At 39.4% G+C, this 26700-nt stretch overlaps 1 long non-coding RNA gene across 1 annotated transcript; it reads right to left on the bottom strand.

The window, feature by feature from the left end:
• Positions 1-16588: 16588 nt before the first annotated feature.
• LOC111945432 (uncharacterized) lies at positions 16589-20790 on the bottom strand. The gene is made up of 3 exons (XR_002871652.2): positions 20514-20790; positions 20147-20278; positions 16589-18662 (listed from the first exon to the last, which is right to left on the bottom strand). It is a non-coding gene; the product is annotated as an uncharacterized LOC111945432 (long non-coding RNA).
• Positions 20791-26700: the final 5910 nt, after the last annotated feature.

Genomic DNA, 26700 nt, shown 5'->3' with positions numbered 1-26700 from the left:
TAGTGAATGCCAAACTTTTGCAACTGCAAACAAAGGGAAATGGATATTCATCTCTACCATTACTTTCATAATTAGTTGAACAGGGAAAAAACAATCTTACCAGGAAATCCTCACAAGTCTGAGCTACATCTGTCAGCTTTGTTTGCTTGCCAGTTCTTCTGATGAACCACAGGAAATATATTCCAACTCCAGCACAGATTGTTCAGAGGAGACAAGACAGGCTCATTAGCACTGTAACCTGCAGGCAGGAGGCAGGCACAAAAAACCTTCAGCCTTTGGATAGGGTAGAGCAGATGCAACCACATGGGTTTGCCTGACACAAGTGGATTATATATTCGTGTTTATTTTGACCGTATAACCCCGACTGTGGCTCTTTATCAACGCGCACGTGACATCGATAGAGCAGGCTCTTAGATCCCAAGCTCACATGCATGAGAAGCCTGGGTAGTGCAGGTTCCCCTGCATGCAATTTCCCAAAGAACTGTATTTCTTCCATGCTGGAGGGTAACTGCAGTAAAACTGCTAATTGAGGCAGTCATCAGATATTAATAGAGTTACTTGAAAGAGTGGTGTAGTTGCTGTGCAGGACTTCCTAGGCACAGTAAGTCATGATATGAGTATGTCACTTTTTTGAAAACTATGTGATTTTGTCAAAGCTTGCTGTACAACACACCATGAAATATATTAAAATAAATAATCTGAATAACTGAACAGTGTATTTAAAAGTAAGTACATCAGAAAATAAATGAGATGTATTTCATGGGTCTGGATGTTTCTGTTCCCTCTAGCTAAATTCCATATCATTAAATGAATTTCTCTAGGCTTATTAGTTTGTTGTCTATAAAACATTTAGGAAATTTATATATGCCCCACTCAGCTGCTTTCAAATAAAGGCACTAGAAGCTGTTTGACTAAAGGCTGTTGTTTTTTTTTTTCTCGTTGAAATCCGTAGAAAAATTTCTCTTAGTTTCATCAAGTGAAGGAGGCAATCTTTATAAGTTCCCTTTTGAAACAGATTGCTTGGAGTCCTTTACTGTAAGAAAAATATTTCTCTTTAGATCCCACCGTGGCACTCTCCTAATTTTATGAGATTAGGAATAGCCTGTCAAAATTCTGCAACACAGGGGGATCCTAATCATGAGCAGCTTGTTCCAGCTAGAATCATATTTCCTATGTTGCAGGACAGCAGTGGGCAAAGTGCTTCATTTGCACCTCACAGAAATGTGCTTTTCCTCCCCAATTTCTCAGCAGAATGCAACAAGACACTTCCTCTGGCCCTTAGCAACAGCCCTTAGCAAGGGCCGACAGAGAAGTACAAGCAGCAAAGCCAGGACTAGCAAAGAGCTATTGATTCGTGAATGAAAGAGAACATTTTCTGAAATTAAAAAAAAAAAAAAAAAAAGAAAAATCATCTAGTCACAATAACTCTAGGACAAGTCTAACTTTAGTGACTAGAAGCAAAAAGAGCAGGCAACTTGAATTGGCATTGATCTTGCTGGCATTCCAAGGGTAATATTTTCATTATGATAAAATGTTCTTTAACAATCTCTCCGGTGAATTGGGCACAAACATGCTTTTCTTCTACATTGGTCCTGCCTATCTTCCTGTTCCACCTATTTTTACACTACTAAAAAATATTTGTTTAGGCAATGCAAACAAAATCCCCCCTTCCATGTGTTTAAGTTTCCTGGCCATTTATGCTATACTGTAGTATAGGACCAGCAAGATAGATTATAACTTAGTTTCAAATTAATTTGTTTGTCTTATTTTCAGTCTCCCCTCAGAAAAGGAATAATAAAACTTGTCCAAAATGTTGGTAAACATGTAGGACCTGGATGAAAGTTCTACAGCACCCCTTCCAAACAAACACACCAGCAGAGGAGCATACACACATACATAAATAAAAACACATTTATGGATGTGGACTGGCAAGTGTGTTTTGTCCAGAGAAATATTTTTTGTGTGAGATAATATAGAAAAATCAATACAGAGTCATATACCATATAAAATATATGTATATAAAATTTCTTCAGCCATTTTTAAACTTTGATTCCCAAAGACAACAGGTGAAAAGATGTGATTATAAATAGTCACTATGGATCTTCATCTTTCATAAATTTCCATGGTTTTCTTTGCCCATCTTGATCAGGCGATAATTTGTCTAATTAACATTTTTTCATAGGAGGGAAATAGTCTGTGTGCTTTTCAACACTGCTCCAAAAATATATAGCAGTATTACGTGACAAAATGCATTGGTAGCAGATATATGACTATTGCTTGTTGTTACAAAGCATCAGCTATGCATTCATGGGCTGCACAGAGGACAGTCTCTGACTGAAGTCCTGCAGAGTCTCGGTGAAGATTTATGTGATTTTTTTTTTCTGCAGCTTATGATGTGGCAGAATGACCAATTTATGATGTGGGTGGAACTTGGTTCAGCACATGAAAATGCCTCCGCTCTCCAGATTATGCTCTCCTGTGGTAGGCAGTAATGCTTTCTGCCCTCCATATGGCCACCATGTGCCAGCAGACACCAAACTGGTATGTGGGTTAAATGTAAAATAACCACAAGAGCTCCTGAGCCAATAATTACAAAGCTCCTTTTGATATGGTTAGTGTATCATTATCTGTACTGTGCAATAATAAAACAGAGCTCATGTTGTCCCTCTCTTCTCCTTCAGTAGCTGGGGAGCTCATTGCAGAACTATCACACACAACTGATGTTCACAAAATGCTTTTAGGAATTGTCATAGCAGCAGCAAAGAGCACACCGAAATCGCAGTTCTAATTAGACATTAGCTTGAATAAAATACTGGAGAGAACAAAAAAGGAGGCTTATTCTGTGCATTCACTAAAGACATGTATCTTGCATCCTGGTCTGAGCTGCTCAGGCTCTGGGGTAGATGAGCTGGTTTGGAGGGCATCTCAGGTGTTACAGAAGTTCCCCTGACAATTTAAAGCCTAAATTATCAAGTTCTAGCACTCTGTACTTGTGTGCTCAAGGAACACACAGCTTTGCAAACACTGCTAGTTCCCACTTCTATCCAGGTTCAGTTCAAGGCTTGGATGTGAGTTATTTTATAATTTTGGCCTTGCCACAAGAATTTCAGAAACTAGTCCCTGTGGTTTTACCCAGCAGCTGAGATAAACTGGGATTCAGAAAAAAAATGTTTCCTGGATTTGCTTAGCTCTAGGCTTAGGACAGGTCGTTCTTAAGTAAAGAGCTCATGACTATTGCTCTCCTTTGGTGCACTAAATCCCAACATTTTTTCAAGTGTTTTTTATAGATTTGAGATTTTTGGGAAGGTAGAATTTAGTGGGAGGGATTTGTTTAACAGGGAGTGTTGTTAACTTAAACTGGTTTTTGTCTTACACTTGGCAAATATGGATTATTACTTGTCATAGTTCATAATGGTATTTTATGTGTGATTTTGACTGACCTGCTGTGTTAAATGAAAACAAATAGGACTTGTCACTCACTTGACTTCTGAAAATGTTGTTCTAGCTGTCTGGTGCAGGATGGGCTTCCTGCTCATATTCTTGCAACATCTATAAAGCAATAGATAAGCACAAATCTGTCTCTGAAAATGTACAAATATTCCCATTAATCAGGAATAGAGAAGTTGGTGCACATACAAAATCCAGTTAGAAAGTAACTCACATGAACAGCAAATAGGATTTTTGGGTTTCTTGCCTATTTGTCAATTATAACAACTGACAGTGTTCCAATTAGCTTTAGCAATTTCCTCCATACAGTGTATAGAGTATATTATGTCATTAATTATAGTGTATTAATTATTCATTATGTTTAATTAAATAATAAAGAAAAGTATGTCTGGGGTGTACAAAGGAAAGCTAGGTGTGTATATAGATGTGTACAGGGCAAGCCTCTAAGAGACCAACCCTTAACGCTCTGTAAAGGGCCATCACTTTTTCAATGTTTTTGGTGTTATTTTTTGATCAAGGACTTGCAAGGGCTCCCTGTGGTCAAGGGAGTGAAGGACCTCTCGGTGGCAGCTTCTCCAGCTGTGGCTTCCACCTGGGCCGCACACTGTGGGCACTGTAAAACAACAATATGACACCTCTTTGACCACCATTCGCACATCAGGGGCGGCTGCAACTCCTCACATTCGGTATGAGCAACTCCAGCTCAGCTTTAATCTTTATTAAGACTATCAGGCAACATTTGCAAAAATAAAACCAAACCAAAATAAAAACAACAAATCAAAACAAAACAAAAAACCAAACAACTTTCTGCTTTACATTGCTAATTTTCATTTAATTACAGTTGTATTTGTATATTTGTAACTAAAGTGCTAGCCATGCCATTTCTACCCTTTTTTTTTTCTTTTTTTTTTTCCCAATCTGCTATAAAAAAATAAACCAGTCATTGGTTTCCTGACCCAGACAGCTCCCACGGGTATCAAACACCCTCTAAGTAGAAGATTTTTGGACTGGCTTTCTGATTTGGCTGACAGACACGCAAAATCACACACAGGGAAACTGCTCCAAACCAGGTTGGCAGAGACTGAAAGGTACTACTATCTGGAGTCTGTCCAGAGATAGATGGGAATTACAGTCGTTTTGTAGTCTCAGTCAAGTTCCTGGCTGACCAGTATCTGCATCACAAAGCCACCACTATACCCTTCACTTGGCAGTAATTAGTACTTTGTTAACAATCTCCATAGGGAAATGGTTAGCAAAAAGCACAAGAAAGGCCAGAGAATGAGTGATGGGAAACCAGCTGAATATCCAAAATAGCTACATGCAGTGTCAAGAATATGTTGAATAAAGGGAAACGTTCACAGACTCCATATGCACAAATCCATGACATCATAGGGACCACGAAGTCCTGATGGAACAAATCAAGGAACTGGAATAGGGACACAGATACAGTTTTTGGGGTTTTTTTTCAAGAAAAAAGACAAGACAAGGCATTTAGACATGAACATTTGCTTTCCATTTCAGTGGGAGCTAAGAAGCTGGCATCTTGACTGCCTTTGAGAGAAAATGAGGAGGAAAAGAAAAAGATGTATCTCTTGCTGGATGTGTTTTGGGGAAAATTAAATCATGGAGAAGTAGTACATGAGGGTCTTTTTGCTTGAGCAACCCACAGAGATGTTCAAGAGTCAACCTTGTCTCTACAAGGCACTTCAAATAGCATCATATCCTCTGAAAAGCACTAGAGGAGGACACAGACAGTTGTCAGGGTCTTGGAATACACTGGGGGCAGGTTTTCTCTCAGAAAGTGTGGTGTGAAGAGACAAAATGTTTGGGGATACAGCTAAACTACATTTGATTCAACTGATAATGAGGGGTTGCTTAAAAGGGTGGAAGGTAATCTGTGTGAAAGAAGGCAAGTATGAAATGACAGACCACTATTTTAGGAATAGCCTTACTATTAAGGATGAACTACATAGGAGCAGATTTCTAAAAATTCATAAGCTGGTGTGGAGGCCTCTTGAGTAGATAATTGAAAGGATAAAAGGGACCACTGGCAGATACTGAAAAAAAACATATTAAAGGTTCTTCAATACACTGTTCAGATACAAAAGGGGAAAAAAGCACAATTGCAGGTTGATATGGTATTCTAAGGCATTCTTTAGGCACCTGGAAATCAAAGTCCCATAGAAATCCTGGAAAACCAGGACACCTCTCTGTGTCTGACTGTATAATACGTAAGGACAAAGCAAAACATTTGGGCATACAAAGAGTTACAAATAGTAGGAGACATAAAAGGCAACCAGAAAATATTACCAGTACATAAGATGAGGAAAGAAGTACAGCTACATAGCTGAGAGAGCAAATAACAGACTGCCCAACAGAGGCCAAAATATCCATTGTTTCAGCCCTCACCAAAGACGCTTGTTATGCACAATGCCTAATAAAATCAGTTTAAACAAAAGAACACGGGGTCAAGCCAGAGCAGAGGGAACAGCTAGAAATGCTTATCTAAGGCAATATTCAAGGCCCAACCACATTCACCAAGAAGTACTGAAGAACTTCTATGACAGTAATACCTGAGCCATTAGAACTTGCCTCAGAGTATTTTGGCCTGAGGAATAAGGGAGCAATTTAGGATAGAATAGATATAAATATAAATATAAATATAAATATAAATATAAATATAAATATAAATATAAATATAAATATAAATATAAATATAAATATAAATATAAATATAAATATAAATATAAATATAAATATAAATATAAATATAAATATATACAAGTATAGTACAATACCTGTGTGTTGAAAGGGAAAAAAGAATTATAGAATAGCCAGCCTACCTCTGACACCCAGAAAGAGACTCCAACAGTTCCATGTACAATATACTTAAAAACATTTTGAGGAAAAGGTGTTAAAAATTATAAGTAAATCACACCAAGTCAGATTGATTTATTTCCCAGATAATTCACATTCATAGCATTCAATATGATGTATCTTTATTTTAGCTAGGGTTCTGGCATGACCCTTTGTGACATCCAAATCTTAACTAGTTAAGTGCAAGTAAAATCTGTCTAATGGAGTGCACACAAAGAATTGCAGACACACAGTTTTGTGACACATGTGGGTAATAATTTAAATGTGATCTCACCAGAAGATCTTGTATATCTGCTTTCTACTTATCGATGATATGTGTATTGGAACAGAGAATAAACTTATAAAATTTACAGGTGACAGTGAGGAATGGGGATGGGAGAGCTTTCAGGTGCTTGGGAGACCAGGATCTGAATTCAAAATAGTCTTCACTCCAAGTTAAACAAATGGAGTTCAGTAAAAACATATCGAAAGCATTATTTGTGGAAGGTGGAAAACAAATTAAAATTTAAATAATAGGAAATAAGTGAAATATTTTCAGAGCTACACAGTTTTACAAAAAGTCAAAATTATGATGGATTTCAAACACAGTGAGCTAATAACATGGTCCTGTTATATGTATTAGGAGCTAGACTGTGTTTAAGGAATGGGGATTGGGAAGTTTCAGCAGAAGTCCCATTTACAGCTCCAGGCATACTTAAAAACACAGGTGAATTAGAGAGAAGTAGACAGAATCAGCAAAAGTGAAGAGAACATGCGAAGAATGGTGGGAGAGACTGGGATGCCTCCTTCTTGAGGGGCATAACATCAGACTTCCAGTTCATAAGCTTGTCAGAGGGAGGGTGGTAGTCCATTGGAAGTTGGTAGGACAAAAAGAAATGAGTTTTGTTGGCAGCAAAGCTGATTTGGGTCTTGCAGTGAGGGCAAAATCCTAGCTGTGAAGCCATTTGGGCAAACATGTTAATGAAAGCTGAGGAGTTCTCCCTCCCAAGAAAAGGATTGTGTTTTGAATATGTATAGCAGCAAGACATCTACAATAGAACAATCCATTATAAACCAAATTTTCTTTTGGAAGCAGGCATCCCACCCTGACTTCCCCAACTAATGGAAGGATTACTGGCAGCCTGTCTCACATGTTTACTCAACACTATAATTATCATTACCTACAGACTCACTGAATTCTGATTTGCCCTCCACTGATTGATTGGTATCCTAGTAACACTTTTTTTTTTTAATCAGTTATTTTTATCTTTGCATGATTTGTCAAAGCAAAGACTGAGGACCTTTCATGCTGTGTAAAGTCTATGTTTTACCAAGACAGATAGTCTTTGTTATGCTCTTCAGGAGATCTTGGATCACACAACTTGTTATTCCAGTTCAGAGCAGTCACTTCACCCAACTTTCCCTCTCCACAGCAACTGTTGCCTTCACAGTATGTTCTTAATGAAAGTAGAAGCCAGAGAACAAGAAAGATTGCTTCGACTCAATTTTGCTTCCACTCCAAACCAATCTTGCTCTCTCCCCAGGTACTCAATACAATTATCTCAGGCCAAACAATTTCAGTCTTAATTAGGAAATTATCATTAGTCAAAGAACATGGTGATTTCTTCCCCCACACACATCCATCATGATCTAACAAAAGCCAGCATTTCCAAGGTCCATGACTCCCTAAATCCACTGTTGTCTTAGGGAAAGAGGAGTGCTAGTTCTGCAGTATCCCAGATCCCCTCTGGATACCACTCTCTAGCAGTTTTTATGATAACGATTTACTGCCTGGACTTTTGGCTTTGGAAGCTGTTTCTAGAACTGTCTTTTATGATGAAGACAAATGATTAAACCAGCTACCATTATCACTTCATTTTGGGGATTGGTACCTTTATTAATAGTCGGCATGAGACTGAGGTTTTTTGGAATCTCTCTCTGGCTGAAGGTATCTGCAGGAGTACAGGAATCAGAGCAATGTGAGGTGATGGTCAAGATCTACCAGATAAATCAAGGTGCAAGATGAATGGAACTGCTCAAGCTCTTAGCTTTGCTGTGTTTTCCAGCTTTTACCTTCCCTTTTGGGTGGTCATAGGGTTTTTTTTCACCCCAAAACACCCTGCCACACCATACTCCCGTTTCTATCTGATGCATAACATTTCTGCACAGCTAAGGAAATTAAACCACAGCCTGGTTCTTGAGTGGAAACATCATGAAAAAGGAGTGGAAGGCCTCTCTTGTCATCACTAGTAGACTAAGGACCCTCAGCTTCACCTGCAGGTTCTGCTTGTTTCTGCTCTCCTTAAGCAACTCTATCATTGCCTATGAAAGGTCACATTCCTTCATCATCAGATTTGCTTTCCAGTCACTTCTCCCAGTCATGACCAGACTAACTCAGGATCTTCAGTGCTGGCCATGAGTGAAGGGACTGGCACACAGAGTCATCACAAACATTAACTAATTTTGGCTAGTGAAGGACCTCCAGAAGCAAATCCTGGGTAGGATCACCCTGGGTAGAGGCCCATGACTCCTGGGAGTGCGAGCTGCTGCAGGGTGAGTGTGTCAGATGGGTGTGCCAAGGAGCCACTGACTGCTGCATCAGTAAAAGCACACGTTTCCTGGGTTATAGAGACAGTTAATTTCTGCCTACAGAAGTTCCTTAAATATACCTTTATTATAGATGGTTTGAAAATATGTGTTGAGAGCTAACACTACTAATATGTGGGTAAATTATAATGTATTGTATGAATGTCTAGTCACAAGTGTGGCTGCCCGAAATATCAAGACAATTCCTCTTTTCTGTGGATGAAGTCAAAACAGGGGGATCAAAATTTGATGGAAAAAGACACAAGTTTCAGACATGAATCCTGCCACATTTCAGAGATTTCATATTTGTAGTTTGATGCTCTTTCTTGAGTGAGACACTGGAAGTAGACTCTACAGACTTTTCCAAGGGTCATCTGTGTTGTGCTGTCCCTGAAGTTTTCTATGATTTCATATGGCAGCATGTTAACAGAGATTGAGCATTGGCACTTACATCACTCCTATTTTAAATGCTTTTTTTTTTTTTTTAAATGCAGGATCACATAAGTCTGAGTGCAAGAAAGATATCAAGGAAAGAGAATAAATGGAAGCTATCCAGATGGATGTCAAAGAAAAAAGCAAACTGCAAGGAAAAAATAGTCTTATCCTACTCACATCAGGTCTTAGAAACTAAATTTGTTTGCCACTTCAGCATAACTATGAGCAACTACATAATCACCCAGGTTATTATTGCTCTTTTGTCTGCAGTGCAGTAGGGGTGACTGATGGCAGCATCAGAGGAAAGATGACATTAAAGCCAGTAGTCTCATTGTGAAGTTATTTAACTATTGCACACAGAAGATAAGGTACACCCTGCTCAAAAAGCTGCATTCCTACTTTGCAGACATTAACAAAACAATGCAAAATCACAAAAGGGATTGAATGCTCAAACCTTCAGAGCAGACCACTAAAACTAGGGCAGTGGGAAGCCTGTTAAAGTACTCCACAGCTGGGATTGTACACATGGTGCCTGGAAACATCCAGCCTCAGAGCTGATACATCCCAACACAGCTGCCATTGTGCTCCTGTCCACAATGAGGTGAGAAGGTAAAGAAATCAAAGCAAAACAGAAGCTATAATTCTTTCTTTATAGAGTCACTGAGAACACTTTACCTCTACTGTGGTGTAAAAAAAAAAAAAAAAAAGTGAAAGAAAGAAGCAAATAACCTTGGACTCAGTTTAGAAAATAAAAACAAAGGGAAAATTACTTGTGATGTACCAGGTTATTATGCTCAGTTAATTTCTTTTAAACTTTGCTTATGTAAAGGCTCTCACCTATTTCTCTTTGGTTTTGCTGAGGATTTTTTTCATCAGGAAATAGTCATGGGCTATAACAAATTGTAGAATATGAAAGCCAGATGCCTTGCATATTCCTTTGACTGTTACCTGCTTCTCTCTACCTAAACATTATAATTTTTCTTTACCCCAAGACAAGAACATTTCCTAATCTTTCTTTTGGCTCCTAAACAAAGACAAATTTTGACTTGAACAATGGAGGATTTATCAGTTGGTAGAACCATATAATCAATAATTTTCAAAGGGAAAATGTTGATAATTGGACACTTGCCAAGCACAACTGTCATAGAAAGAGGAAATTTGTAGACAATTTTGGAGTGGTGGAGTGCATGTCTGTCTTTGCACTGAGGACAACTGGTGAATAATGTTTCAATTACTTTGCCATTACTAATGGCAAAATAAAAATAAAAATAAAAAAAAAATTCCCAGGGTTAGATTCTGATTCTTGAAACTTCTCTAAGCTCTGTTTGGATCAGAGCTTCACCTGTATTGTATCACAAGAGTGAATTACCTCTCAATCTGTTGCTTCCTGCAAACTGCCCAGACACAAGGACTTTATTCGCTTAACATATATTTTAGCACAGGGAAGTCAAAGACTGCAACTTTTAGCCAATCTTCTCATTAGAGAATGAGAAGAAGAGGAAAACTTGACTTCAAATTAGACATAAGAAGAGTCAGTTTTGTGGCAGTGAAATAATCCTGCTGGATGTGGAGATATTGATAATGCCTGTGCAGCTTTGTTTCAGCAGGAGATGCAGCAGAAAAGAGCGGAGGCAAATTGCCCACGTAATGTCACTTCAAGTTGTGCAGTGGGTCATGGTACACTTGTCATTATTATCTCTATATTCAGAAAGAAAATGCAAACTTAGCAGAGTCTGATAAAAGTTTTGCTTCAATCAAATGACAGTAAGCCTAGTGTCTGCAAACCTGTTGTCAAAAGAGGATCCAACACTGGAAAAAATATATCATTTTCACAGTTCTTTACTAACTGTGAAGTGTAATCTGATCACAGAAGGATGAAAAAGTTTATATGATGTGTCATCATCAGAGGAAGACATAATTTTCATTGTGTAACATTTATGTTCCCTGACACTAAATAGCTACTTGTGTTTTTTCCCCTGGGCACCGAGAAGGGAGATACATGACTGTCTAAAAAGGAGGCTAAAAGGGATAATGAGCTCAGTTAAAATTCAATTCCCAGAAAAATACAGGAATTATTTACATGTAACTACAATAGAAAAGTGAGATAAATAATAGCTGACAATGATTCGTTAAAGACAAATAGGACCAAAGCAACTAAATTTTTGGTAGGGAGTAAGCCATTTGAAGAGGGAGAAGGAATATCTCATGGCTTTAGTAAAAACTCCCTAAAATGGCCAGTTAAGTAAACAAAAACAAAACCACAAATAAAACCAAAAAACAAACAAAACAAAACAGAAAAATTAAAAAAACCTTGCCAGAAAGTGGAGACAGAATTGGTCAGAAAACTACTCAAGAAGTATTCACTCGTTCTTCAGAGGGCCTTAAGGTACTTTTCACATTTTTATTTGTGAGGTGGAAAACTGTGCATGCATTAATATTATAGATGCACACCTGGAAGGCTGGAAGGAAGAAGAACTATAAAGGATCTCATCAAATTAAATAAGTTACCTAGAAATAAGATGGAATAAAATAACAAGGGGTTTTTTATTAATTTTTTTATATATTTTTGCAATATTTTGCAAAATTATTAAGACAATAGTGTGCAATGCAAATGTACAGTGCAAATGCAAAAATATTAAGACAATTACCTGCACAAAGAAAGGATAAAGTGGGTAGGGAAGAATTCTGAAGAAAAGGATCTGGGGCTTGTTGTAGATCACAAGTTGAATAGGAGTCGACAACGACCCACTGTTATGAAAAAGATAAATAATACAGGGGGATGGATAAAGGGAATTATTTTCTGGAGGACATATATTCCACTCTAGTCAGAATTAATAAAACCTCAGCTGGAGGTCTGTGTCCAGTTTTAGGAAATGCATTTCAAGAAAGGTATAGACTAATGGAGAAGAGTCAGGTTTGGAGATCCTAAAAATGGGGATATTTCATCTAGAGAGAAAAATATCAGAGGAACAAAATAACAGTCATGAAGTATTTTATAGGACACTACAAAAAAGAATGGGATGATCTGTTTTCCATGTCCATGTAGGACAGAACAAGGGATAATTGGCTTAAAATGAAGAAAGAATTGAGTAACAGTAGAAAAAAACTTTTCCTAACTCTAAGGGTAGCTAAATACTGAGCTGGAAGTTTTTAAGACTCATTTATGCAAACCACTGAGACACAGGTATAAGAACTAGATGATTTTCACAGGTCCCTACAAGCCTGATTGTCTATAACTGTGTTCATTTGGAAATGCCTGAGCTATTGAGGTAATAGATATTATCGATACCTTGTAAAAAATTCAAATATTTCATATTCATATGAAAACACTGTGTTCCAACATCTGTTTTTTTAATAAAAGCCATAATAAATTTCACCTACTAGTGAAGTGATCACACACATTTCCTTTTGCCATACAAAGCAGCATTTTTTCAATATTTTTCTCCAAGCTTTCATTTACAACTGCATCTTCTGGAAGGAGCTCACTTTCTAAAACCTGCAGATGCTTTCATTTTTATAACAGTTTTGAAGAAACCCCATTGAAACCCATTTAGTTTTAGTAAGACAGAAAAAGCTAGAGATCTTTGCCTGCTGCTTTAGGAAGGAAGTGACTCATTTTCTGAGGATAAATATACTGTACATGTATAAATACATGTATAAATATGATATGTATAAATACATATATATCATATTTACAGTAATATTGTATACTTACATGTGCAGTAAGACTGCAGCAGGCAGTGAAGAGAAGGACCCTTCTATCTTATATTATCTGTGCCACCTTGCTAAGGCAAGCCTGTTTTTTACAAAGCATTTTATAGCTGTTTTTAATGATTGCTACATATAATGAATGGTTGCATATGGCTGGAGGGTAACATTACCTCGACACACAGGGTGATGTGAGCAGCCCTTTCATGTTTTATGGGTTGCCTGTCATGCTGTTGCTCTTATACAGTTCTTTGAACACAGTATATAAAGTACATATGCCAAAAAGAAGCTATGTAGTCATTCCAAAAGAGCAAGGGGAAGGGCAGGAAGGAAATACCTGCCTGTTAGATATATCGGCTGAAAATCACTTCATTAACAGTGTATTCAAAGGCTAAAGGGGAAGGATGTTTGCAGCCAGCTATCTCTGAACTCTTGAAAAGCAGCATACACAAATGCAGAAGTGGAAGTGAGGATCCCTTCTGCCAGCACTCCTGGTCTTTCCTGTTACGCACACCAGTTTCAAGCAGGTGTAAATCAGTGTCCAAAGCTAATCCTGATTTCTATCAGTGTGGGGGAACAATCTGGACACTCTTCTAAGTCTTGCAGATCTAGTGATTGTCTATAAGTATTATGAGGTTCTCGGAAAAGTGAGACTGTAGGGTTGTATAAGCAGTTAATTTGTTTTATGTTTCACAGTCTGCAGGGGAAGAGAAGGAGCACTAATAGCACAAGAGACCTGTTTCTTTATGTGTCTGTATATACACAGGTACTGGGCTATCTTCAGACCATTACAGCTACTAACACAGTCACCATCACTGCCACAGGAGCTGAGTTCAAGGAAAAAAGGGGTGGTGAAAACACCTCCCAGACTTGCCTTCCCTGCCCAGGTTGGCTGAACATCATCTTTACATCCTTGCATCATCTTACCTGATGCACTTTCTGCAGGAGCTGCAGGTCCTTTCTGCTGCAACAGCAGCGTGGCATAGCACAGATGCTACCCAAGCAGTGTCAGCTCCTACCTCTCCCTTCACTGCCACTCTCTGTGGGTCCCGTGCTGCACCCTCCCCATAGCACCACAACTGCCCCTAAAGCTGGGCTGGGGATCTCAGCTGGGTTAAAAATAACCTTTTCTTTTGCTGAGTTATTTTTAACTCGGATCAGTTCCCTGATCCGGGTCAGCATGTAGTTGCACAAATAGTTGTGCCAAGATGTGCCAGCATATTTGCAGAGTGGAAAAAATTTGATAGAGAAGGGAAGGAGAGAGTTTGATTGTGGGGAGAAAATATTAAGAGCCTTCTCAGAGTTTCTGAGCAGGCACACTGTGTGTCCTCACCCAGGGTCTCCAGTGAGAATGAGGCCCAAAAGGCTTTGTGCTGCGTGATGAAGACACCTGGACAGTATCCATGGTGTTTTGTGTTGCTGCTGTGGTTTGGGAAAGCTGGACAGCAGGACTTCTAAGGCCATCAGGAATTTGGACAAAGTACCTTTGTCACCAGCTTTATCAGCTGCTTTGCTCATGTGGTACATATGGGCTTCATAAAGAGCTGGTCCTGTGCCAGTTTACAGCACCATTTTGTGAACTTTACAGAGCGTGTGTATAACTGATATCCCCTAGAGCATCAAATATCAGATGTTAGAAAGTTTAAATGTATAAGGTAACAGTTTAGATTAGGTGAAAATGGAATCACCCCCCAGGTGGGTTAGGTAGAAGCTGAGCACAGGAGAGTTTGCTCTTCCATTTCCCAAGGCTGCCATGGGTAGCTGCCTGTGTAGTCCAGAGCAGGGCATGTGAACTAGCCCACGTGGCAAGTGGAATATTTTGAGACTGTGCCAGTAGTAAATATGAACCAGGAAGTAGAATGCAAATTAAATGAGGGAGACAGAAAGACAAATCAGCTACTTGTGCACGTGTGGGAGCTGGTAGATATAAGTCAGGCCATCCAGGTTCACTACAGCAGCAGGGAAATTACTGCCCAGGAGGGGAGAGCCCAAGGCACAGCAGCAACACGAGTGACCATTCCCAGACCAGCCTGCCACAAACCCTCAGAGATCAGGGTGCTGCTAGGAGATAGTAGCTCCAGTTCTGACAGAAAAAATACCTCAAGTCTCCCAAGTAAACTGGAATAAGCTGTTGCCAAGATATCCGGTTTTTACACTTTGTCTGGAATCGTATTTCACACCTGCCCTACCTGCAGCCTTTTGTTTCAGATTTCATAACTAGAACTCTTGCTGTAATTCTTGCTGAATAAACCATATCCTTCTTCTGCCATTAAGGCTGGTTGGTGTTGCAAAGTGAGTCAAAATAAGGATGATTCTACAGAAGTACCTGAGTCATATATAGTGATATAGCATCACCCCAAGGGGACTGCTTCCCAAGGCATGTTCAGGGCCAGGCACTTCCTACCACATGCTGTGTTTTGGAAAGAAGTTCTTGCTGCCAAGAATGTCCTTTACCCCACCCCATTTCTCTCTACTGCAGAAAAATGAAATACCAAACATAACTGCAGGCAAATCCCCAAATTTCCAATAAGCAAATGCTAAAATATGTGATCTCAACAGAAACTGGAAATCGGAATGGTATTCAAATGAGGTCATATCAGACATTTGTCTTCTTGGAAGTGGCTCTGTGGCGGTATTGCAAAATAAACTTTGTAAGCTTCCCACCTTTCTGAGAGGTGGCTAGCAGGGACACAGTGAAGAGATGCATTTTTCATTGAGTGCAAATTTTGAAGTAAAATTTTAAAAGTTTAAATGATGTTGCCAGCTGGTCATAAGGAAGAGCCATCAGAAGATTTAAATAGGATTTAGATGCAATGGAGGTGTGCTTCAGACAGGTCTTGGAAGCCCATGGTTAAGCATGTCTCAAAATGTCACTGCTCAAGGGTGCCAGAATGAACCTTTAGCAAGGTCAGCTGTGTTCCTGACTTTGTTTGCTCCAGAAGCCACTCCAGCATATCAGGACACTGTGATCAGCACAATGGCAGTCCACACAGTGGGGACCATATTGCTAATCTCCCCATTTTGCAGAATACATGTGTTCTGTGGAGTGTTCTTTTGCTCTGAATCAGGATGTTTGGGAGTTCAGATCAAATGTTCTTACTGAGAGAGTCAGCCAGCTAATCTCCATGCCAGGAAATGAAGCCATCTGATGTCCCGAGGTGAAGCTATAGGAGTCTGTATGAATCCAGAACAACTTGAAATCTGTTTTATAAATAAACCCTCATTGGTTTGGAGCGTCTATTTTCTACCACAATCAGAATTTCCATCTTTTTATTTTCAGGCCTTCTCAAGGGGACAAACACAGAATTTGCTGCTTACAGGTACGATTTTACAGATTTTGCAGATTTGAAAATGGTCTTTCTAAAGCTGTTTGCAGAAGATCCAAATGCTGTCTGAAAGAGAGTAACACTTTGTACTGGCAAATAGCAAATTTGCTATTCTGCCTCTGAATCTTGTACATTGTGATACTGCAAATAAAGATACTGGAGACTGAGAGAAGCCTGTACTGTTTGTTTGGCTCTATTAGCAATGACATTAACCTCAAACAAATGAAAAGTTTCAGCTAAAGAAGTCTTTTAAAATTTTATTTGTGTCATTAACACAATATGTCTCTGTCCTCCAATCCTTTGGTCAACAAGGGAAGTCCAAAAGTAAAAATCCTGTCTTTATTTTGATGATGTTCTGAAAAGAGTATCTCCATAAGATGAGCATAGGACCTGCTGGCATAGACAACTTGTGTTTTCTAGTCACTGTCCAAAGGAATTGTATTCCCCCACTGAGTACAGAAGGCCCTAGATCTTAGTGTGAAGACACACAACATGATTAGGTCAAATATGATTGCTGCTGCTGCCAAAATGGGAAGAAGATCCTTTTCCCTCTTCTCAGTTCTGCTGCTGGCTCCAGTTTCCTTGTCCACTTGCCTTTGTGCAAGTTCTGGCATCCAGAAGTAGCAGCCATGGATCTTCTCAACTAGGGAGCCCAGGAGAGAGTTAAAGCCATCAGAAAACTGTCCATAGCTATCTGCCAGCCTTGTGAGCTGAACTGGCCCAGCCCAGTGAGCTGCAGAGAAAGTTCTGTGACATTATACCAGGATGATATAGATGTATAAGAGCAGTAAGGTCACCTGCTCACACTTTTTCATAGGAGGCTTGAAAAATCTTGGAAGCATTTGGACGACTTAAAGTAGCAGGATGTAGCTCCCCCCATCATGTGCCCAGAATCCAATGGAGAATTCCTAATGTGCTAAGGAGCCAGTTTCTCAGGGTAAAGATGCCAAGGAAAGATTCTGAATTCCCAAGCCATGGTTTGTAGAAGGGCTCTGCATGCATGACTTGCACTGGCACGGAGACCAAAAGAGATAAATTTTTTCAAAGCAGAGCACAAAGCAGGGACTTCTGGTGATATCAGAATACTGACTCAGCAATTAAAAGGTCCAGTTAAGGGCCAAGGAAACAGCAAATGTTTTGCTGACTGGGCAGTCCCCACTACCCAACCGGCAGGATGAGGGAAGAGGCAACACAGCAGTGAGGGGCTCTGACAATAAGGTCAGGTCAGCTCTGCCTCCCCTCACACACATCTCATGGGATTGTGTTCAAAGACTACATGAGTGACAGCAGCACCATTCTGGGGTCTCAACCACCTTTATCTGGAGAAATTGGGAGGATTTATAGCCTATACCCTAAAAGGCCTGGAAAGGAAGACCTCTGTCTTTTTTGTCTTTGAAGTTTACACTCTTTCTTCCCCTTATCACTACAAGTTTTACCAGAGCAGAGAATGAATTTCACCATCAAAACATTAGACAGCTGTGTAAAATAAGAAGTATTTTTCCAAAGAGGAAGCTCAAATGTTTCTGCCCAAGGCAGTTCAGGATCAAAAGAAGGACACATTGATTTCTCAAATAAAAGCATTTTCAAATGAGAGTCCCTTGCTCTTTGGAGTTTTTTAGAAAATGATTTGCAGATGGCACATCTCTCCCCAGTGTGACTTTTTCCAGACACATGGAGCATTTAGCACATCCGCAGTTTGGAGGCAACGCAGCTCGAACATTTATGTGCCGACTTAGTAAATGAACATATTACTGTGAGTGCCTCCTAGGTAAACAACAGAAGTTTCCTTATGAAACGATCAAAGGAAATGCTAACAAAACCCTTCCACTGGCACAATAAAAAAGTACCTGTTTATCAGCTATCTGCAATTATTTACACAAGAAGGTCCCGCAGAGCCCAAGGAGGCACACGGTGCCAGCTGTGACGCATGGCTGCACGCACCTGGAGCTGAGGGCAGGGAGAGGAGCCCAGCCTTTGGACACAAACCCGCCTGAATGGTATTGGTGTTGTTCTGGGAATGCAGCTCAATGGAAAAGTCTGTTTCAAGTCCACTGGTCCATATAGATCAATAGCAAAATGTGCAGAATTGGCAAAATATTCAAAGAAGCGTGACTTTAAAAAATACAGGCAAAATCTTTACATCCCAACTACAGCTTTCCAGATGTTTACCAGAACACCTAGAAATTATTACTATGGTGAAAATCATATTTCTTCACTTGGCTCCATGTGCTGTTTTTGTCAGCTGTGTTCTCACCATGAATTATGTCCATAACTTCTGCAAAGTTTAACCAGTGAAAGATACACCTGTGAAAAGATGAGATACATAATTCTTGAAGTTAACCATGACCAAATCCTGTCAAGTGTAAAGCTAAGTTTGTTTTAATAAGAATTGTTAAATAATAATGCTGTCTCAAAGATGTATCTTTGCCTTAAAAAATTACTTATGAAAAAGCACTCTAATTTTTTTTATTATTTGTGCATGCATATTAAATGGATAGCAATAACACACACACATACACAGGCAGTGCTTAGAAGAGTTCTGTAAATGACTGTGACATAAGGAGACATTTAACAGCAGCAAGTTGAAAATGGCATATCTTACAAAGTGCCTCTTCACATTTTGGGATCCTGCTGGTTCAGTACTTACGCAACAGGAAGAGAGGTGCCTGCTGAACCAGCAGCAGGACCTTCTCTGCACAGAAACTTGGGGTTTCACTTGGGGATCTTCCCTCTTTGTGGTAACTTTTGTCAGTGCATTTCTCAGAAACAAGGTCGCAGTCTCAAGGGCGTCATGATAATCGTGTGTATGTGTTTCAGACTGCTCCAGCAAGAACATATGCCGATGCTTTTGGGAAAGGATGTGTTTCTCATTTCAGTGTGAAAGCCTTTATCAAAGTGCTAGCGTGTGGGGAGGCTCAGGAGACTGTTTGGCAGGAGAATTAAATTTTTTTTTAAGAAAAAACTTACACCACAGCCTCTCGAGAAGGGAAACCTATGACAGGTGGGTTAGGTACAAATATCTGAACAGTACCTCACTAAATTATTAAGAAAACCCTAGCAGTGCTGCCACAGTGCATGGAATTAATAGGAACTCAATTAAAAGCCTGCTATTGTTAGCAGTAAAGTGCCAAGTGAGTTTGTGAATTCTGAATCAGGACAACTTTTGGAATGAAAAAGGGGTTGTAGCTGGATAAGCCAGAAAAAAATGTGTTGGCAGAAAATTCTTTTCACCATCAGTAATGAATTTGTTGACAGATATTATGTAGAACCGGATACAGACACTGCCTGTACATGAAAGATTTAACCAAAAATTACAACATACACCCTTTCAGAAGATTATATGACAAAAATAAACATCTCAGTAAGAACGTCTCTGAGCTCCACAATTTATCATGTTTCAAAGGAATCTTATACTAAGAAAATTTACAGCTGAAGATTTCATGGCGGTGCTCTCCTAGGCTTAGTTTTAACCAAGAGTAACATAAGCTGTGTCATATCTAAAAAACCAGCTTTAAGTAGCAAAATAATTATCAGGCTAGTTTCTCCACCATGTAAGGCAGTTGCAAAGATTTATAGACCAATCCTGCAGGCTGGTTTCTTTTTAATTTAAGCGACAGCTACCAATGAAGGGGAAGTGTTTCAACAAAAGAGAAAGTAATTTGAGATTATATTTGAAAAAAACAATTTGGAGTTTACAGAAAGAAGTAACTTTGAAAAATGACCTGGGGGTTGTAACTATACATGATTGTTCTTATAGTAGCTTACAGTTGGAAAGTGTCTGGCCTAACCTGTTTCTCCTGAATGCAAATTCCTCACTGACGCAGTGGAAAGGCGCTGTACAATGTCCCTGCTGGCAGGGGATGGGCAGCAGCAACCTCAGAGCTGGCTTTGCACACTGAAGGAACAGGAGTCTGGCAATCCTGTAAGCAAAGTTAAACCCCCTGACTGGTCAAATGCCCCTTTCATATCCAAGGCAAGGAGTAAAGTGCAGAGATCAGGAAAAAGTGAAATTGTAGTTTCAGCACTGAAGTAACTCTGCATCTGGGGAAATGGGCTGGTCTCTTGTCACTCTTGTCTAATTCTGCTGGGTTTGCTACTTCTGTAGACAAAGTGCAGTGAAAGGACAGGAAAGACAAAGACAATATGTCACTTTACCTTTTTTGCTTCTGTTGTTCGTTTCATCTTTTCTTATTTAACATACGAAGTGCATAAAACTGGTCCTTCTTGTTCCACTTTGAACCATCTTCTGTTTCATCTGACAGGCTCCTGGTTTCAGAGGAGCTTGTTCTTCCAATCCTACTCTTGTGATGGGTATGAGAGCACGTGCATTGTCTCACACTCCCAGTGTTTTCTTTGGAGAGCCGGTTCTGAAATGAAGAACATCTTGGGACCTGCTTTCCTGGCCACTGTGTGAATCAGTGTGCACTCCCCAGTAAAGGTATGTTTGTTTCTCATTGTAAATGTCAACACCACAATTCAGGGACACCTTGTTATAAAGCCTATAGCCTCTGGGGACATTTAGTTTACCATAATAAGCAAGACCTTTGCCTGATAATGCTGAAGTTAATTTTAGACACTTGCTGTTTCCACAAAGCTGCACTTCAGGTTCTAAATCGTGGGTTCTGTCCCAGCAGGCTTAATGAAAATCAAGAAGTGTTCTATTTCTAGAGCTGAAGTAAAATTTACCTCAGTATAATTCCATCCTGAAACATTGTAGTCTAGTATCATCTTTCTTACTCAGAGAGAAGTTAGACATTCCCAGCCTGTATTTGTGATCAAAGATGCTTCAGAATAATGTATATAAATTGATTTCTATTGATCATTGAACATCTGCTGGCATTTAAGCATGTGAAAACCTAAGCATGAACAAAAGTTTTGCAAGTTAGCATTTTTTGATGGTTATAAAATTATAATTTATAATCAAATACACTATGTTATGTTTTCTTTATCACCTTCATAAAGATAAAGTAATGTAAGCAGGGGCTTGGATTACAAAACCATTAAAAGATTGCAAAGACTCAGGGATTTATGATTTATGGAAGAAAAATTCCATTATTTTCCCTTAAATCTGACACAATTTAATAGCATTTTGCCTGCTGTGGTAGAGGGTATATGCCAAACTACGATTACTGCAAACAGAATTGGAAGTGCTATAAAATAATATTTTCCTATTTTGCATCCATTGCCAAAGGTGGTGAGCAAATGTCTTTGTCCAACTTCCTGATCACACAGTTTTCACCCATCTTTTCCAACACTGACTAATATAGAACACGTGCCAGTGGTGATGCAGACCCTTTTTAAAGGATGTGTGCTTCACACACAACCCTCGTGGGTGCTCAGATCATTCCGTGTAAGTACATCTTGAGCAAGGAGTCAGGAGCGGGGGAAATGTAGTACTGGAGAGAAACAAAACAACAGGGCATGCAACCCTTACAGGTGTGGGATGCAGAAAAGCCTCTGCACATCACGTGTGTGCTGGGAAATGACATTCTTTTATGAAAATGTGGGTCATAGGAACTGAAGGCGACTCAGAAGAAAGAGCCTTTGTCTCATTTCCCAGAGTCACCAAGCCTCTTTCATGTGGCCTGACCTTTTCTCTTTATTTCCAAAGTCAAATGTGAGCTAAACCAAACATGCCAGCATCATGTCCAGGCATGGAAGCAGTAAAGTTGGCCCCTCTTGAGTTTACAGACCCGCTGCTCTGCTGGCTTAAGTCTGACCAGCTCCAGGTTTGAGCAAGAGGACCCCCAAAGCTCCTGTTGAACACAAGTTTTGCTAGAAAAGGATTACCTAGAAATTCAGAGCATGCTGAAAAGTGTGACTGCAAAGGCTCTGAGAAGATCACAGTTTCACAGGGTTTTGAGGTACCTGAAATGAAGAAAGGACAGATTTATGTTCAGGACAGATTTTGTAAGAAATGGTGGCCTATAATGAGTATCACACTTTGCTAACTAAACCAGACTTTAAAACATTTGGATAAGATGACCTTTCGTGAATAACAATTAAAAATCTATCCTTAAATCTTAGACTGTGAAATAACTGTGGAAACCTACTATATGCTGTTGCCCACCTTTTTAATGAGAAAATCACCCTTTAATTGTCATCACAACAATGCCAAGAAATTCCCAGGATAGAACCTCTCTCTTTTCTGCCCGACATGTGTCTAGTGCCTAATCACTACTGCTCAGGAAGGAAAAGCTGCAGATGTAAATACTAGAGACCAAGACAAGGAGGTTAAACACAGCACCTTGACTCCTGCCCAGCCAACACCTACACCGAGGTTAGGGACTGTGCCACTGAGAGGTCTCACTAGAGGGCAGCCAATAAAACATCTAGCAATATAATTGCACTGGCTGAATGCTGCCTTTTTTTTTTTTTTTTTTCTTAGACCCTGGAGTGCGATGGGATATGAAATTTGGCCCCTTGAAATTGCTGCCAGTAACTGTTTGTGCTGTGTTGGTTTTTTATCCATGTAGAGTTGTAGAGGAGGATCTATGCACTGCTTTATCTCCATGTGACTCCTCAGGCCTGATAGAAGTGGAACACCTTTGTGAAGCTTTGAAAAACCATGAAGGAGAGACACCACTTGATACAGAGCAGGGTGATTATGACTATCCCTGTTCTCTCTTCTTTCCCTTGACTCCTTAAGGGAAACATCACAATTTACGACAAAATATACGTAGTGTGATATGTAGCCACTCTGAGTTGCTTGCCATAAAATTGCTACTGAAGTAGTTACTGAGGTTCAAATGTACCATGCCATACTTTTTTTATTTCTGTAGTCCTTGTAATAAACTGATTCAATCCTCAGTGCCTCAAGGTCCTCTCTCACCTCTGTTTTCATAAATGCTTCCCAGTACCTGTCCTATCCTGCAACAGAAAAAAAAAAAAAAAAAAAAAATCTATATACTTTCCAGAGAAATACAAGAACAAGATCTCAAGAGCTTCCAAGATAAATACATTCTCTGAATTCCATACATTCCCCATGTAGTTTTTATTAGGCCAAAAATTTTTTTACAAGATTTAGTGTGGTTCTGAGCTGAGATACATTTTCCATCCCTATAGAAACATCTTTGTTTGCTTGATCATATATTGCATTGCTATTTAAAAAAAAAAAAAAATTAAGCACATTTTCTCTAGTTTTCATGTAACAGGAACAATGACTATCAAAAATAGCCCTTTAAAGCATAAATTGTTTCAGAAACAAATACCACTTGATGTTAATAAAATGCATTCCTCTGGCTGTGACTACTAAGAACTCTGTTCAATGCAGGAGTTCATATTTTAAATAATTCTGACTTCCCTTAAGGTGACCAAATGTATATCAGAATCTACTGTAATATCCTAAATCTGATTCTGTTTTATGCTACGTACTCAAACCCCCCATTTTCTTCAAATGAAAAGATGGATAAAAAAATGTTTAAGCTGCAGTTTTATAAGTAAAGAAAAATCTTGTTAATGAAATTGAATTCATTGCAGAAGTTTCTATTTCCCATGAACACAGTAAACAGTATTTGTTTTTCAGTACCAATTAATAAAGCTGAGTGAGCAATTATACACAAATCTTCTGCTTTTCGTGGTTGTGTAACAGCTGCACTTAGTTTGAAACCTCACCAGATATATTAATTACCCAAACATAGTTAACATTTTTTGTTTATGAGGGTAGCAACTTGAGCCTTTGTTTCTTAATCAATTAGAATGCTCGGGTTTTTTTGTTGTGCACGTGTGTGTCGCACACACAATTCATTCAAAATTGATTTTGCCCATGATTACAAGGGTCTTGCAGCATTGGCTCTGCTCCCTGTTTGGCTGATCCCATCTCATCCATCAGGAGAATAGCCTGAAGATACTATCAATCCAGTAGTTTATGAAGTAGAAACAAATAATACATGATCAGAGATTTCATAAAATATTATATTGTTTTCCTCTTTCTCTGCACCCCACAGACTTTTAGCAAACCATCCCTCTTAGACAAGAAAATGGTAAGATATATTGGCTAGGAGGGGAGTTTAATTCAATTCTTACTCATTGCACTCACACAAAATAATTGAATGCACGTGCAGAGTCTGGTTTTAAGGGATCCAGTCAGGCCTTTATCTGATTCACCTAAAGGTCTCCTTGATAGTGAATTGGCAGTGAATTTCAAAAGCCTATTTGCTACCTTGTACCAAGCAGTTTTCCACTCAGAAGAAGGACTGAGAGAGGCAGAGTTAAGTTTGTTCATGGAATACATGGTGTGATACCTTGGGCACCTTCAAAAGATCTTGAAAAGCTGAGGTCATTAACGTGTAGATTTTTTTCAATGTATTTGCAAATATTGAAGTTTTTTAAATCAGCTGCATTATCACGTGGTATACGGGAGACTCTACCATATGTTTAGTAGAAGGCAGAATGTAAAGAACTGCTGCTTTGCATTTGGTTGCTTTTGTTCTTTAAAAGGCAAGGGTAATGCAGAGCCTACCAAAGTGTCTCCAGCTGTGGCTGTGGCAGTAGCGCGGCGGGACACCGCTGAAGAGTTTAAAACCCCGGCCGTCTGCCTGGCTCCACGCCTCAGCTGCCCAGCCCTGCAGAGCTCACAGCTTGCTTTCAGGATTAGCTGTACCTACAAATTTGAGGATTTTTTTACAAATAATTATTGCCATAGTAACATTGCACTCCGCCACCGTAGCAATAACAGTTGCGATTCATCACGTCCAGTTCCTCCTTCTCCCCTTTTCCTGACCTCGCCTCGCTAAGGCAAGAGAATCCTATGGGGAATAGCAGTCCAGGCCAAGGGAATCCTCCCAGATGTCCAAGGGCTGGAGTTAAAAATCAAACACAGTAGCCTTTACTACACAGCTCCACATCTGGAAACAGTGGTATGTGATCTCAGAGGAGGGGCCTTCCTGGCTGGTGTGGAGCTCCAGGTGACGCTAGCTCCCAGCTCCCCTGCAGGAGGAGGAATGGCTTTCCGCTAAGCGTGTGTCATTAACTCGGAACACACGCTTCCCTTTATTTAAACCATATGGGTGCATTTCATATTCTTATTATTTTTCATAGGGCTGAGACCACCGTTAAGTGCTTGCTCTGCATCTTTGCGTGTTTTAGTTTCCTGAAGCAATTTTCTCTTATGTTTCAGTTAAGTACAGGCTCCACCAAACACATTATTAATTACAGACGTGGGTTGCCTTATGCGGTATGATGTGTTCCCTCTGCACATTCACTTAAATGTCTGTTGTGAAACAGCCACTGGCATTTCATCTATAAACCGCCTGAAATAGAAGCCTTTATAATTAAACCTTGATTAAAGCTTAAATTCTGTGACGAAAATGCTCCATGTTAGGAACAATGTTTTCCACACCCAGTAGGTGCTTCTTAACATATTAAAGACCTGTTTGTTTCATTGGGAATACTGACAAGCCTTTAGTTAGGCTTACACTTACTTTGCTATATCACAGTAAGCAAATAACTTCTTGAAGAGCTATGGTAGCTGGTAAAATCCCAGTGACTAGGGTCCATCTTTATGTTTATGGAGTAGCCTGCTAAGTCCAACCAGCAACAGTGACATCTGGATTGACACTACCAACTCACTGGTGCAGAAACCTTAGTATCCCTAAAAAATGCTTATTTTATGCAAGTTCACCTTCCTGTTGGCTTTGAACAAATAATATACAGATGAAAGGGTGTGAAATTTGTTACTCATTCATGTATTGCAATTTTTCAAACCATTGTTTTCAGTAGTGGTCTGTATTACTTTTCAAATATCTGTGCTCATCTGAATTGGGAAAGTGATGGAAGAGTGACAATGCAGAATACACTCATAATGAGAGTAGTAATCAAACTCAGAGGTGTAATGTTACTTTCAGGGGTGCCTAAAACCTTTCCTTTTTTAAAGGCTACCACAATTACTCACTTCTAATTAAGATAGAGTGTGTGTCAGTTGTTAATAATACTGTTAACCAGTAATTCTTGGACAGACAGTGAAGAAAGATGTAAGCTGATGAAGAATTAAGTTGAGGGAGGACTAAAGGCAGTGCAGTTCAGACTGCAGATCACTTCTCACCATGCTGAGTCAGGTACATTGCACATTGCCTGCTCTCATCAGATTGACTTTTTCTCTGGTGGAATTAATGATACGAAGTGTGAAGAAGTAAAGAATTTGGCCCCTTTTAAAAGCCTGCCACTCTAAAACAATATGGAATCATCCTGTACTGTGACACATCTTCACAGACCACTCTACTCCGACACAAACAGAGCTGCTGTCACAAACGCTGTCTGTAACAAAATAGATGTTTATCATTGATACACATTTTGAAGCAATCCCAGATTATTGTTCATTTACTAGCATTAGATTATTGTCACT

The sequence above is a fragment of the Cyanistes caeruleus genome, chromosome 1 (assembly GCF_971803275.1).
Source record: "Cyanistes caeruleus chromosome 1, bCyaCae1.hap1.1, whole genome shotgun sequence".
Classification (NCBI taxonomy): Eukaryota; Metazoa; Chordata; class Aves; order Passeriformes; family Paridae; genus Cyanistes; species Cyanistes caeruleus.
Note: the sequence above shows the minus strand (reverse complement) of the source record. Positions and strands in the feature narration are given on the sequence as shown.